This window comes from Ranitomeya imitator, chromosome 2 (assembly GCF_032444005.1).
Source record: "Ranitomeya imitator isolate aRanImi1 chromosome 2, aRanImi1.pri, whole genome shotgun sequence".
In the NCBI taxonomy this organism is placed as follows: Eukaryota; Metazoa; Chordata; class Amphibia; order Anura; family Dendrobatidae; genus Ranitomeya; species Ranitomeya imitator.
Window position 1 is genome coordinate 541,301,076 of NC_091283.1, and position 14,006 is coordinate 541,315,081.

The window sequence follows — 14,006 nt, forward strand, 5'->3', positions numbered from 1 at the left end:
GTACTGTATCTACTGGTGTAGTGATGATTTTGACTCCATGGGTGTTTTCCAGAAACAAGCAGCAGTGGATGTTGCTGAGTGAAAATTGCAAATCTGCCGTCATAGTCCCTAATGTGTTGTAGTGCCCAGTACATTATGCCTAGCTCATTGTTCTGAAGACATGCACCCATAAATTAGGCGGCCTCTCATTGCTACAGAAATGCAAAACATGTGGACGCTAAATATGGTTTAGACACATTATGGGGCCCAGAAAGGAGAGGGGTATTTAGATTTTGGAGTGAGGAATTTGTTGGATTTCTTTTGGGGAGTGAGGAGTCAAAGAGCCTTACTAGAGCCTTTGTACTAACTGCAACGTCGAAGCCCCTATATGTGTATTGACATTGACTGACCTGAGTGAGTTCTTGATTTTTTTGTGGATTGCGTTGAAGCTTTTATTGGGAACATTTTACTTTTTACATAACATTTTGGATTATGATTATCCTGTGCTCTACGCTGAGCACTTACAATGGGATTTCCAACTAAATCTCAGAATGACGTGATTCAAATGAAACCCCGATCCATTCACTATAATTAGGCAGCAGAGTTAAGGTACCGTCACACTTAGCGACGCTGCAGCGATACCGACAACATAACATAGTAACATAACATAGTAACATAACATAGTTAGTAAGGCCGAAAAAAGACATTTGTCCATCCAGTTCAGCCTATATTCCATCATAATAAATCCCCAGATCTACGTCCTTCTACAGAACCTAATAATTGTATGATACAATATTGTTCTGCTCCAGGAAAACATCCAGGCCTCTCTTGAACCCCTCGACTGAGTTCGCCATCACCACCTCCTCAGGCAAGCAATTCCAGATTCTCACTGCCCTAACAGTAAAGAATCCTCTTCTATGTTGGTGGAAAAACCTTCTCTCCTCCAGACGCAAAGAATGCCCCCTTGTGCCCGTCACCTTCCTTGGTATAAACAGATCCTCAGCGAGATATTTGTATTGTCCCCTTATATACTTATACATGGTTATTAGATCGCCCCTCAGTCGTCTTTTTTCTAGACTAAATAATCCTAATTTCGCTAATCTATCTGGGTATTGTAGTTCTCCCATCCCCTTTATTAATTTTGTTGCCCTCCTTTGTACTCTCTCTAGTTCCATTATATCCTTCCTGAGCACCGGTGCCCAAAACTGGACACAGTACTCCATGTGCGGTCTAACTAGGGATTTGTACAGAGGCAGTATAATGCTCTCATCATGTGTATCCAGACCTCTTTTAATGCACCCCATGATCCTGTTTGCCTTGGCAGCTGCTGCCTGGCACTGGCTGCTCCAGGTAAGTTTATCATTAACTAGGATCGCTGCAGCGTCGCTGTTTGGTCGCTGGAGAGCTGTCACACAGACAGCTCTCCAGCGACCAACGATCCCGAGGTCCCCGGTAACCAGGGTAAACATCGGGTAACTAAGCGCAGGGCCGCGCTTAGTAACCCACTGTTTACCCTGGTTACCAGCGTAAAAAAACAAACAGTACATACTTACATTCAGCTGCCTGTCCCTTGCCGTCTGGTTCCTGCACTGACTGCTGGCCGTAAAGTGAAAGTGAAAGCACAGCACAGCGGTGAGTCACACAGCGGTGACTCACCGCTGTGGCTGTGCTCTGCTTTCACTTTACGGCCAGCAGTCAGTGCAGGAACCAGACGGCAAGGGACAGACAGCTGAATGTAAGTATGTACTGTTTGTTTTTTTACGCTGGTAACCAGGGTAAACAGCGGGTTACTAAGCGCGGCCCTGCGCTTAGTTACCCGATGTTTACCCTGGTTACCAGTGAAGACATCGCTGAATCGGTGTCACACACGCCGATTCAGCGATGTCTACGGGGAGTCCAGCGACGAAATAAAGTTCTGGACTTTCTTCCCCGACCAGCGATCTCCCAGCAGGGGCCTGATCGCTGCTGCCTGTCACACTGGACGATATCGCTAGCGAGGACGCTGCAACGTCACGGATCGCTAGCGATATCGTCTAGTGTGACAGTACCTTTACTCTGGACTCTGTATGGCCTCTGTTCAGCGGTGTCCTTTTATCAGAAGTGCGCAAAACTGTAGCCGACCACACTTTTATGCATGCCTAAAAATATGGACAGAGTGGATCACAGGCCAGACAGTGTCCACTGTGCCTCCGTCTCCCTCATTATAGGGAATCTTCTGCCGGGGACTCTGTCTGAATTACGTATTTCAGAGTTTTACACGGAAACCTCAGTATAACCACTCATTGCAGTGCGCAGGATGACTGTGAGCTGAGCATTACTGAGATCTTTGTGAGGCAGAATGAACAAATCAACAGCAGGTGAAGAATTTTTTTTTTATGCCATTCCTTGTGCAGTATAAATTATAAGGTGACTTTATTTTCTGGGTCGGTGCGATTATAGTGATACCAGATTTATACTTTTTTTCATGTTTGTCTGCTGTCACACACTAAAAGACACTTTTTTTTGCAAAAACTAGTTTTTGCATCACCATATTTTGAGAGCTATAATTTTTGTATATTTCTTCTAACAGAGTCATGTTAGGGCTTGTTTTATGCAGGACAAGTTGAGGTTTTATTGGTACAATTGACAGGCAGATGCCATTTTTTATCTTTCTATTCTGATTTTTGGGAAGCACAATGAGCAAAAACCAGCAATTTAGGAACTGTTTTTTTGTGTTGTTTTTTGTTTTGTATTAACGTCGTTCTGCATGTGGTAAAATTGATAAGGCAGTTTTATTCTTCAGGTCAGTATGATTACAGAGATACCACATTTTTATCTTTTCTTACGTTTTGGTGCTTTTACACAATAAAAACTATTTTATAGAAAAAATAATTATTTTTGCATTGCTTTATTCTGAAAGCTATAACTTTTTTTATTTTACCGCTGATGTAGCTGTATGGCGGCTTGTTTTTTATGGGACAAGATGACATTTTCAGCTATACCATTTTTATTTGCATTCACATTTTGGATCGTGTTTTATTCCAATTTATGTTCAGTGATATGATGAAAAATCATAGTTTTTTGCCTAGTTTTTTATTTATTATTTTACGGTATGCACTAAAGGGGTAAATATATGCACTTTTTCTGTTTATTTTTTTTTACATAAAAATATTTATTTCTAGGTAATGTATATATATATATATATATATATATATATAAGAACAAAAAAGGAAAACAGCACAAAAAATAATTAAAGAAAAAATGAACTTTAATGCCTGAATGGCGTGGCGACGTTTCGGATATACTATCCTTTCTCAAGCTTGAGAAAGGATAGTATATCCGAAACGTCGCCACGCCATTCAGGCATTAAAGTTCATTTTTTCTTTAATTATTTTTTGTGCTGTTTTCCTTTTTTGTTCTTATGCTTGGAGGTCACTGGTTCAGTGGTCAGGAAAGCGTTGCACACTTTAAGGTAATACTGGATGCTGTACCAATTTTTTTCTATATATATATATATATATTTTTATTTACTATTATTGTTAGGAGTCAAGTTTCCTCTGCTGCACAGGGGGAATCTCGATCCGTGTCCGCTGCGGTCTCCCATTCTGCATCGGCCGCAGTGCAGTCTGCTCGGTGGAGACGTCGCTCCCAGCCTCTCACTGAGACTGATACTGTGCAAAGGGTTACTACTGCCTCTCCAGGCTCTGCTATTGTACCCTCCACTGATCTGCGGCGAGCAGGCTTTTCTGGGTCTAAGTCCTGCTTTGCACACACTGAGCATGCCCAGGGCAAGATCTCTCAGTGGAGATCCAGGGTCACATGCTCAGGTACTGCAGCGACTTCCATTGGTCCTTCTCACGGAAGGTCCTGCTGGTGCTAGGACTAAGTTCTGCTTTGCACACTGAGCATGCCGAGGGCAAGATCTCTCAGTGGAGATCTAGTGTCACATGCTCAGGTACTGCAGCAATTCCATTGGTCCTTCTTTGAAGGGTCCTGTACGTGCTGCAGCTATTTAAGGCTCGCATGGCCGCACGGCCATACGCTAGTATCAAATGTGTTTTGGCTTATGCCAGTGGATACTATACCACTCAGTTCTATGTGGTGTGTGAAGCTGTTAGCACTGGGACTGTACACTCAGGCAGCCAGCTAGCGTCAGTGAGGGCAATTAGCCTAGTTAGGGCATTAGTTTTGTGTACAGCGCGACTCTGTGAGGCAACAGAGTTCGCTACCAGTTCACACGGGGTGAAGCCTAACCCACGTGTGAGCTCAGAGTCCATCTGCCTTTACTTAGCAGCAGATAACTCTGCACGGTGGATCCCAGGCTGCGAACGCACCTTGCAGCTATCTACCTATTACTCGGTGCGTTCCGCTAGCCCTAACAGTATACTAGCACTAGGATCTGACTAAGTAATGGCGGCTGAACAGCGATTGCAGGGGTACATCCAGCTGCTGGAGGGCCGGTTGGCGTCTTTTGAGCGTGCAACCTCGGCTGTGGATGTTACCGCAATACCTGTTCAGGCTGCTAGCGTGGCTGCAGCAGCCTTACCTACTGCAACCTCTGTTCCGACCCTATCTCACCTCCCTTTGCCTGAGAGATACTCAGGGGACAGTAGGGGTTTCGTGAGCCAGTGTGGTATACACCTCGAGCTTCTGGCTGCACGTTTTCCCACTGAGCGGGCAAAGGTGAGATTCATAATCTCTTGTCGGACAGAGCGTTGGAGTGGGCTACGCCGCTGTGGGAGCGCAACGATCATGTGGTGCAGAGTGTTCCTTGGTTTCTGGACACTCTGAAACAGGTCTTTTTAGGACCTCAAGTCACCCATGATACAGCACTCCAGCTGCTGGCTTTGACTCAGGGTTCAAACATGGTCAGTCATTTTGCTGTTCACTTGCGGACATTAGCGTCTGAGTTGGAATGGCCAGATAAAACCCTCATTCCCGTATTTTGGAGGGGGCTGGCTGACCATGTGAAGGACGCTTTGGCTACTAGGGAGATTCCCGCCACACTGGAGGAGCTCATAGCTGTATCAACTCGCAGAGACCTTCGTTTTCACGAGCGAAGGTTGGAGCGAGCCCAGTGTAGGCAGAGGTTTCGGCTGGCTCCCACCTTCGCCAGACCTTTAGAATCTCCAGTCCAGGCATCTGAGTCACATGAGGCCACAGAGGTGACACGAGTGGGATCCAAGTCCCAGTCCGCTCATGCACATAAGGTCTGTCATGTTTGCCGGCAGTCAGGACATCTTGCCTCCAAGTGTCCTCAGCGGTCGGGGAAACGTCAGCGTCTAGTGGCAGTTGGAGGAGGTACACTAGACACGGCGACGTTTGCCTCAAAGTTGTCCTTCAAGGGGACAATTACCATCGGCCCATCCACTCTTATGGTAGAGCTATGCGTGGACTCTGAGGCGGAGGGTAATTTTATGTCATCCGCTTTCGCCCAGCGTCACGCAATACCCCTGGTGATGCTCGCCAAGCCAGTAACCGTTCGAGTGGTTACTTGGGTCGACACTACCCTCACAGATTACACACCAAACCATTCCTATTACACTTTCTGTGTCTCCATCACATCAGGAGATTATCTCCCTATTAGTCATTTTCCGGGATATGCTCACCACCAAGAATACAGATAATAAATGGAAAATTTTTAAGAACATCCTAAATAGGCACTGTAAGCGGTTTATACCTTGTGGGGATAAAAGGACTAGAAATAGGAAAAACCCAGTGTGGCTAAACAAAGAAGTAAGACAAGCAATTAACAGTAAAAAGAAAGCATTTGCACTACTAAAGCAGGATGGCACCATTGAAGCTCTAAAAAACTATAGGGAGAAAAATACTTTATCTAAAAAACTAATTAAAGCTGCCAAAAAGGAAACAGAGAAGCACATTGCTAAGGAGAGTAAAACTAATCCCAAACTGTTCTTCAACTATATCAATAGTAAAAGAATAAAAACTGAAAATATAGGCCCCTTAAAAAATTGTGAGGAAAGTATGGTTGTAGATGACGAGGAAAAAGCTAACATATTAATCACCTTCTCCACGGTATTCACTGTGGAAAATGAAATGCTAGGTGAAATCCCAAGAAACAATGAAAACCCTATATTAGGGGTCACCAATCTAACCCAAGAAAAGGTGCGAAACCGGCTAAATAAGATTAAAATAGATAAGTCTCCGGGTCCGGATTGCATACACTCACGAGTACTAAGAGAACTAAGTAATGTAATAGATAAACCATTATTTCTTATTTTTAGGGGCTCTATAGTGACGGGGTCTGTTCCGCAGGACTGGAGCATAGCAAATTTGGTGCCAATATTCAAAAAGGGCTCTAAAAGTGAACCTGGAAATTATAGACCAGTAAGTCTAACCTCTATTGTTGGTAAAATATTTGAAGGGTTTCTGAAGGATGTTATTCTGGATTATCTCAATGAGAATAACTGTTTAACTCCATATCAGCATGGGTTTATGTGAAATCGCTCCTGTCAAACCAATCTAATCAGTTTTTATGAAGAGGTAAGCTATAGGCTGGACCACGGTGAGTCATTGGACGTGGTATATCTCGATTTTTCCAAAGCGTTTGATACCGTGCCGCACAAGAGGTTGGTACACAAAATGAGAATGCTTGGTCTGGGGGAAAATGTGTGTAAATGGGTTAGTAACTGGCTTAGTGATAGAAAGCAGAGGGTGTTTATAAATGAGCAAAAAAAGGGGAGAAGCCAGCGCAGCCTAAGGTTAAGACGCAATACATAAAGTGCAAATGCACATATTAATTTCTAACTGTATTTTCAAAATGAGACACTTAGCAAACAATTGATCAATTCTTTGAGCCACCCCGCCTCTTCACGGCAATCTCATATTGGGGCAGTCCTACACTACGTTTTTTATATTCGCTGTGCCATAAAGGCCTCCTAAATGAACTAAATGCAAGACCACATTAAAAACATGCTGTACCTGGAGCATATACTGAGTCACCCCCATGGCGCCAGAGTAGGCAAGCGAGGATAAAGGTTGACCAGGTCCAGACAGACATTTCGGATCCAACCTCCACACTGCCCATCCAGAGCCACAGATGAAGAGTGAAACAGGCTGAGGCACAGGTGCATAATTAAACAAAGCCTGAGGCAGGGCAGGGCTGCTGTGTGTGGACAGCAGCCTATCAATCACTGAGACACAGAAAGAATGGCGCACATAACCAGGCGTGGCGCACGGTAACAGTGGTGGTCAGCCACTTACCAATAACAGAGCAAAAAAAGGGGAGAAGCCAGCACAGCCTAAGGTTAAGACGCAATACATAAAGCCCTGCCTCAGGCTTTGTTTAATTATGCACCTGTGCCTCAGCCTGTTTCACTCTTCATCTGTGGCTCTGGATGGGCAGTGTGGAGGTTGGATCCGAAATGTCTGTCTGGACCTGGTCAACCTTTATCCTCGCTTGCCTACTCTGGCGCCATGGGGGTGACTCAGTATATGCTCCAGGTACAGCATGTTTTTAATGTGGTCTTGCATTTAGTTCATTTAGGAGGCCTTTATGGCACAGCGAATATAAAAAGCGTAGTGTAGGACTGCCCCAATATGAGATTGCCGTGAAGAGGCGGCGTGGCTCAAAGAATTGATCAATTGTTTGCTAAATGTCTCATTTTTAAAATACAGTTAGAAATTAATATGTGCATTTGCACTTTATGTATTGCGTCTTAACCTTAGGCTGCGCTGGCTTCTCCCCTTTTTTTGCGGTGTTTATAAATGGTATAGTCTCTAACTGGGTCGCTGTGACCAGTGGGGTACCGCAGGGGTCAGTATTGGGACCTGTTCTCTTCAACATATTCATTAATGATCTGGTAGAAGGTTTACACAGTAAAATATCGATATTTGCAGATGATACAAAACTATGTAAAGCAGTTAATACAAGAGAAGATAGTATTCTGCTACAGATGGATCTGGATACGTTGGAAACTTGGGCTGAAAGGTGGCAGATGAGGTTTAACAATGATAAATGTAAGGTTATACACATGGGAAGAGGGAATCAATATCACCATTACACACTGAATGGGAAACCACTTGGTAAATCTGACAGGGAGAAGGACTTGGGGATCCTAGTTAATGATAAACTTACCTGGAGCAGCCAGTTCCAGGCAGCAGCTGCCAAGGCAAACAGGATCATGGGGTGCATTAAAAGAGGTCTGGATACACATGATGAGAGCATTATACTGCCTCTGTACAAATCCCTAGTTAGACCGCACATGGAGTACTGTGTCCAGTTTTGGGCACCGGTGCTCAGGAAGGATATAATGGAACTAGAGAGAGTACAAAGGAGGGCAACAAAATTAATAAAGGGGATGGGAGAACTAAAATACCCAGAAAGATTATCGAAATTAGGATTATTTAGTCTAGAAAAAAGACGACTGAGGGGCGATCTAATAACCATGTATAAGTATATAAGGGGACAATACAAATATCTCGCTGAGGATCTGTTTATACCAAGGAAGGTGACGAGCACAAGGGGGCATTCTTTGCGTCTGGAGGATAGAAGGTTTTTCCACCAACATAGAAGAGGATTCTTTACTGTTAGGGTGGTGAGAATCTGGAATTGCTTGCCTGAGGAGGTGGTGATGGCGAACTCAGTCGAGGGGTTCAAGAGAGGCCTGGATGTCTTCCTGGATCAGAACAATATTGTATCATACAATTATTAGATTCTGTAGAAGGACGTAGATATGGGGATTTATTATGATGGAATATAGGCTGAACTGGATGGACAAATGTCTTTTTTCGGCCTTACTAACTATGTTACTATGTTACTACGTTACCTCGGTCGTAGTCTATCTGGATGATATTCTCATCTACTCTCCAGATATTGACTCCCATCGGAGAGATGTTCGCAAAGTCTTCGACCTCTTACGAGCAAACTCCCTCTACACCAAGTTGGAGAAGTCTGTGTTTGAGCAGGAGTCCTTGCCTTTCCTTGGTTACATTATCTTTGCCCAGGATTTGGCTATGGATCCTGCCAAGCTACAGGCTGTGATGGACTGGCAGGAACCCCATTTACTTAAAGCGGTGCAGCGCTTTATGGGGTTCATTAACTACTATCGTCAGTTCATCCCACACTTCTCAACTTTGGTAGCTCCCTTGGTTGCCCTCACCAAGAAGGGAGCAAATCCCAAGTAGTGGTCAGAGGAGGTCTCCAAGGCCTTTCTCTCGATTAAGTCACACTTCGCTAGCGTTCCCATCCTACATCGCCCCGATGTAGATAAGCCATTTGTCATGGAGGTGGATGCCTCATCCGTTGGTGCTGGAGCAGTCCTTTTCCAAAAGGATGCTCAAGGCCGGAAGCATCTTTGCTTCTTCTTCTCCTAGACCTTCACACCAGCAGAGAGGAATTATTCCATCGGGGACAGGGAGTTGCTAGCCATGAAGTTGGCTTTTTCAGAGTGGAGACACCTCTTGGAGGGAGCTCGCTTTCCCTTCCAAGTGTTCACTAACCACAAGAACTTGGTATACATTCCCAGCGGCTGAATTCTCGCCAGGCTAGATGGTCCCTGTTCTTCTCCCAGTTCCATTTTACTCTCCATTTTCTCTCAGGGGAGAAGAACGTTTATGACGACGCTCTCTCCTGCTTCGTAGTGTCATCTGAGGAGGAGGAGGAGCAGGAGCCCCGGCTTATTGTCCCTCCTGAGAGCCTGAGAACCGTGGCTCCGGTTTCGCTAGAGTCCGTGCCCCCGGGCAAGACTTTCGTGCCAGCGAATTTGCGACCGGAGGTTCTCTCTTGGGCTCACTCATCCAGAGTGGGTGGACATTTTGGGACCAAGAGGACATCTGAGCTTTTGGCGAGGGCGTACTGGTGGCCGCATATGGCTCGTGACGTCGGGGACTATATTCGGGTGTGTGTCTCCTGCACCCAGAATCGGTCTTCGCGACAACGGCCTGCTGGGTTACTTTATCCCATGCCGGTGGCAGACAGGCTCTGGGAGATGGTCGGGATGGACTTCGTGGTGGGCTTACCCAAGTCTCGTAGCTGCACCATTATCTGGGTAGTCACCGATCATTTTTCCAAGATGGTGCATTTGGTGCCGCTTCCACGGTTACCTTCTGCACGGGCCTTGGCGGCGTTGTTCATAAAACATTTTCCGCTTACATGGAATGCCTGATAAAATTGTCAGCGACCGGGGTCCCCAGTTTGCGTCTCGGTTTTGGAGAGAGCTCTGCCATTTACTCAGCATAGAGCTGAATCTCTCCTCTGCATATCATCCCAAGACGAATGGGTTGGTAGAGAGAACCAACCAACTCTGGTGACATACTTGTGACATTTTGTCTCTGCTAGGCAGGATGACTGGGCATCTTTGCTACCTTGGGCGGAATTTACATTGAACAACGCCATAGCCGATTCCACTGGTCAGACTCCTTTTCTCTTTAATTACGGCCAACATCCGCGGGTCCCTGTGCCCATGTCCGTGTCATCCACCGATTCTAGGGTGGCAGACTGGGCGGTGGAGGCACGTGACATCTGGGACCGCACACAGGATGCCATCCGGGCCGAGAGAATAAGGGTTTCGGCTTATACACACCGGCACCCCGCTCCGACCTTTGCTCCTGGCGACTTAGTGTGGCTCTCCGCCCGTAACATCAGGCTGCGAGTTGAGTCCACTAAGTTTGCGCCTCGCTACATTGGCCCGTTCAAGGTTCTGGAACAGGTCAACCCTGTGGTCTACCGTTTGGCTATTCCTCCACGCCTTGGTATCACAGATACTTTTCACGTTTCCCTCTTAAAGTCCGTTCATTTGTCCCGGTTTTCTGAGTCATCTGCCGGGACATCGGGTTCATCCACAAATGAGTTTGAGGTGAATGCTATCGTGGGGTGCAAGGTGGTACGTGGCAAGAAATTTTATCTGGTGGACTGGAAGGGCAACGGTCCAGAGGATAGAACCTGGGAGCCTTTGGAGCACATTCGGGCTCCGCTGCTCATTGCAGCTTTTGAGCATAGCGAGGCTCAAGGAGGGGGGGCACTAGGAGGGGGGGTAATGTTAGGAGTCGAGTTTCCTCTGCTGCACAGGGGGAATCTCGATCCGTGTCTGCTGCGGTCTCCCATTCTGCATCGGCCGCAGTGCAGCCTGCTCAGCGGAGACGTCGCTCCCAGCGTCTCACTGAGACTGATACTGTGCAAAGGGTTACTACTGCCTCTCCAGGCTCTGCTATTGTACACTGCACTGATCTGCGGCGAGCAGGCTTTTCTGGGTCTAAGTCCTGCTTTGCACACACTGAGCATGCCCAGGGCAAGATCTCTCAGTGGAGATCTAGGGTCACATGCTCAGGTACTGCAGCAATTCCATTGGTCCTTCTTTGAAGGGTCCTGTACGTGCTGCAGCTATTTAAGGCTCGCATGGCCGCACGACCATACGCTAGTATCAAATGTGTTTTGGCTTATGCCAGTGGATACTATACAACTCAGGCAGGCAGCTAGCGTCAGTGGGGGCAATTAGCCTAGTTAGGGCATTAGTTTTGTGTACAGCGTGAATATGTGAGGCAACAGAGTTCGCTACCAGTTCACACGGGGAGAAGCCTAACCCACGTGTGAGCTCAGAGTTCATCCGCCTTTACTTAGCAGCAGATATCTCTGCACGGTGGATCCCGGGCTGCGAACGCACATTGTAGCTATCTACCTATTACTCGGTGCGTTCCGCTAGCCCTAACAGTTATGTGATTTTTTTAAATATTTTTACAATTTTATTTACTTTTCCCTATTTTACTTTTTCACTTAGTCCCTCTTCCTGCCTTCTAAATGCTGCGATCGACATCAGTTGCAGAATTTTGAGGGTTAAACTGCAGGAAGCTGTGCAAGCTGATTCACTGAACAACCGGAGACAAAATCGCCAGGATGTATCCTTATGTCCAAGATCATGAAGTTCTTCCCAAACAGAATGTATGGATACGTCTAAGGTCGTGAAGGGGTTAAACTTTAGCAATAATCATGTCTGGCGTTCTTGTATGCTTTTATTGCAGTTAAACCAGAATTATAGATAACATAGTTATCATTGGGAGTTAAAATTGGTAAATTTGGTAGGTGAGGGTGTAGGGGGTGCGAGCCATTTAAGGTGTCAAACGGCAACTCCTCTGACATTTGGGGAGTCAAGTGGAACTGGATGGCAAGTCAAGGGCTAATTTTAATTTAATAGAAGCGGATACACAATGGTGGTGAATAGGCTGAGCTTTGTGTCCAGCCTGAGGATATGATAATGTAATGTCATCCAGCACAGGAACAAGGATCTTTGGTAGGGTCATTGGACCCCATTAAGTGGACTGGCTTTACTACTGTGGCAAGTCAGAGTGTGCCGCCCCTGGATGTCTGCCTGTCGATTGCCGTATGGCAGACAGCTGGGGGATCTCATGGTATCCGTGAATCTCAGAATATACATTCCTAGCATTTCACTTGACTCTTACTATACTCATATGATTTTAAATAAAAGCTGTGGCCTTTTGACACCAAAAAAGTACGTGTTTTTTATTTTATTTTAATAGACTAGGTAGTTTATTTCATGTGCTACTGTGGCACCCCAGGAGTTTGGGTATCACAGTAGTGCTGTCTTCCTCACGGGGAGGATAGTGCTATATCTGGAGACAAGTGAGGTTTCGTTTGGTAGGTTTACACACACACACACACACACACACACACACACACACACACACACACACACACACACACAACACCCTCCACTCCCAGGCCAGGAGGGGGTGTTCCAAGCCCTGTTTTAAGGCAGCTTCCCTCAATAAAGATCTTGGTTTGGCGGCACAGAGAGATCAGTTTGCAGTGGAAGTCTGTGTGCAAGGACAGACAGGAGTGTAGCACAGAGAGGAAAGTGAATGCTCCAGGAAGCTATGAGCAGGCCTCTGAAGAGTATCAGCGCAAGAATCCGGGTACCGGGAGGCCGAGGCTTTTGTGGATTATAAAACACAGAGCAGAACCGGAGGATATTGTTCTACAAGGACTTTGCCCGTAATTACCTGTGGCACAGCAGCATGTAGGAGCCTGGAGTCACCAAGAACAGACCCCAGTTCACACGGCCCGAGCTGCCTGCCATACAGGTACCTGTCTTAGGACAACAGAACGATTAAAGACCTTGTTGAGACACTTAGTGGCAGCAGGGACTTAGAGACAGAAAGTGCAGAGTGATAGGCTCCCACCTGACTTACTCAGGGGAACTTGCTTGTCTCTGGACTGCCCAGACTTCTCTGCCTGCCCTGTGGTCTGGTGCCCTGGACTGTGGATGCTGAAGTCTTCAGTAAAGGTAAAGAGACTGCAACCTTGTGTCCTCTTTCTTCTCTGCACCTCTCCCTATATCACCATCTACACACCGGGAGCCCTGGGGATATACTTCACCTGTGGGAAGATATACCATCTAGCTGCCATAACATCCCCCAGCGGACCCCCTAAAGCAGCGTTGGTCATCCTGACCGAATACCACAGGTAGCGTCACAAACATAAACTCTATCCCTTTAAAGACCTTTCCGTTTTACATGGGCACCCTGGGCCACGGACCGGTTCGCAGCCACCGTAACATCCCCTTGTGAAGTACCGGACCCGGTACCGAGTACCCCCTTGCCCATGGGGCGACTCATCTTGGCATCACGAACAGGATTTACTGACCCTGAAAATTGGGTCATGTGCACCTAAAAGACTGTGCCAGAACTGTACTTTTATTGTGAGACTGTTACACTTTGCCGCCAAAATCCGCCATTGCCACGCCGCGTGGAGCACGAGGGGAGGAAAAGACAGACCTTCGTGGGTGGGGCCAGCCAGAAAGAGTGCGAAGCAGAAAAACGGGTGCCGCGCTGCAGCCTGGAGCGCCGGAAGTGAAGACGATGTATGGCAAAGCCGGAAGAAAAGACGCTGCAAAGTGCCGAACGGAGCACCGCAGGAACCATTGCAGATTCCGGAGAGTAGATCCGACTGCTACCATGTGAGCAAGGGGAAAGAGCCATGTCCAGCCTGGGAGGGGAGTTGGTGGCAGTCGCAACCACGGACCTCATAGCATCCCCTAGCCCCGCAGCGGACGCACCCACAGGCCCAGCGATGC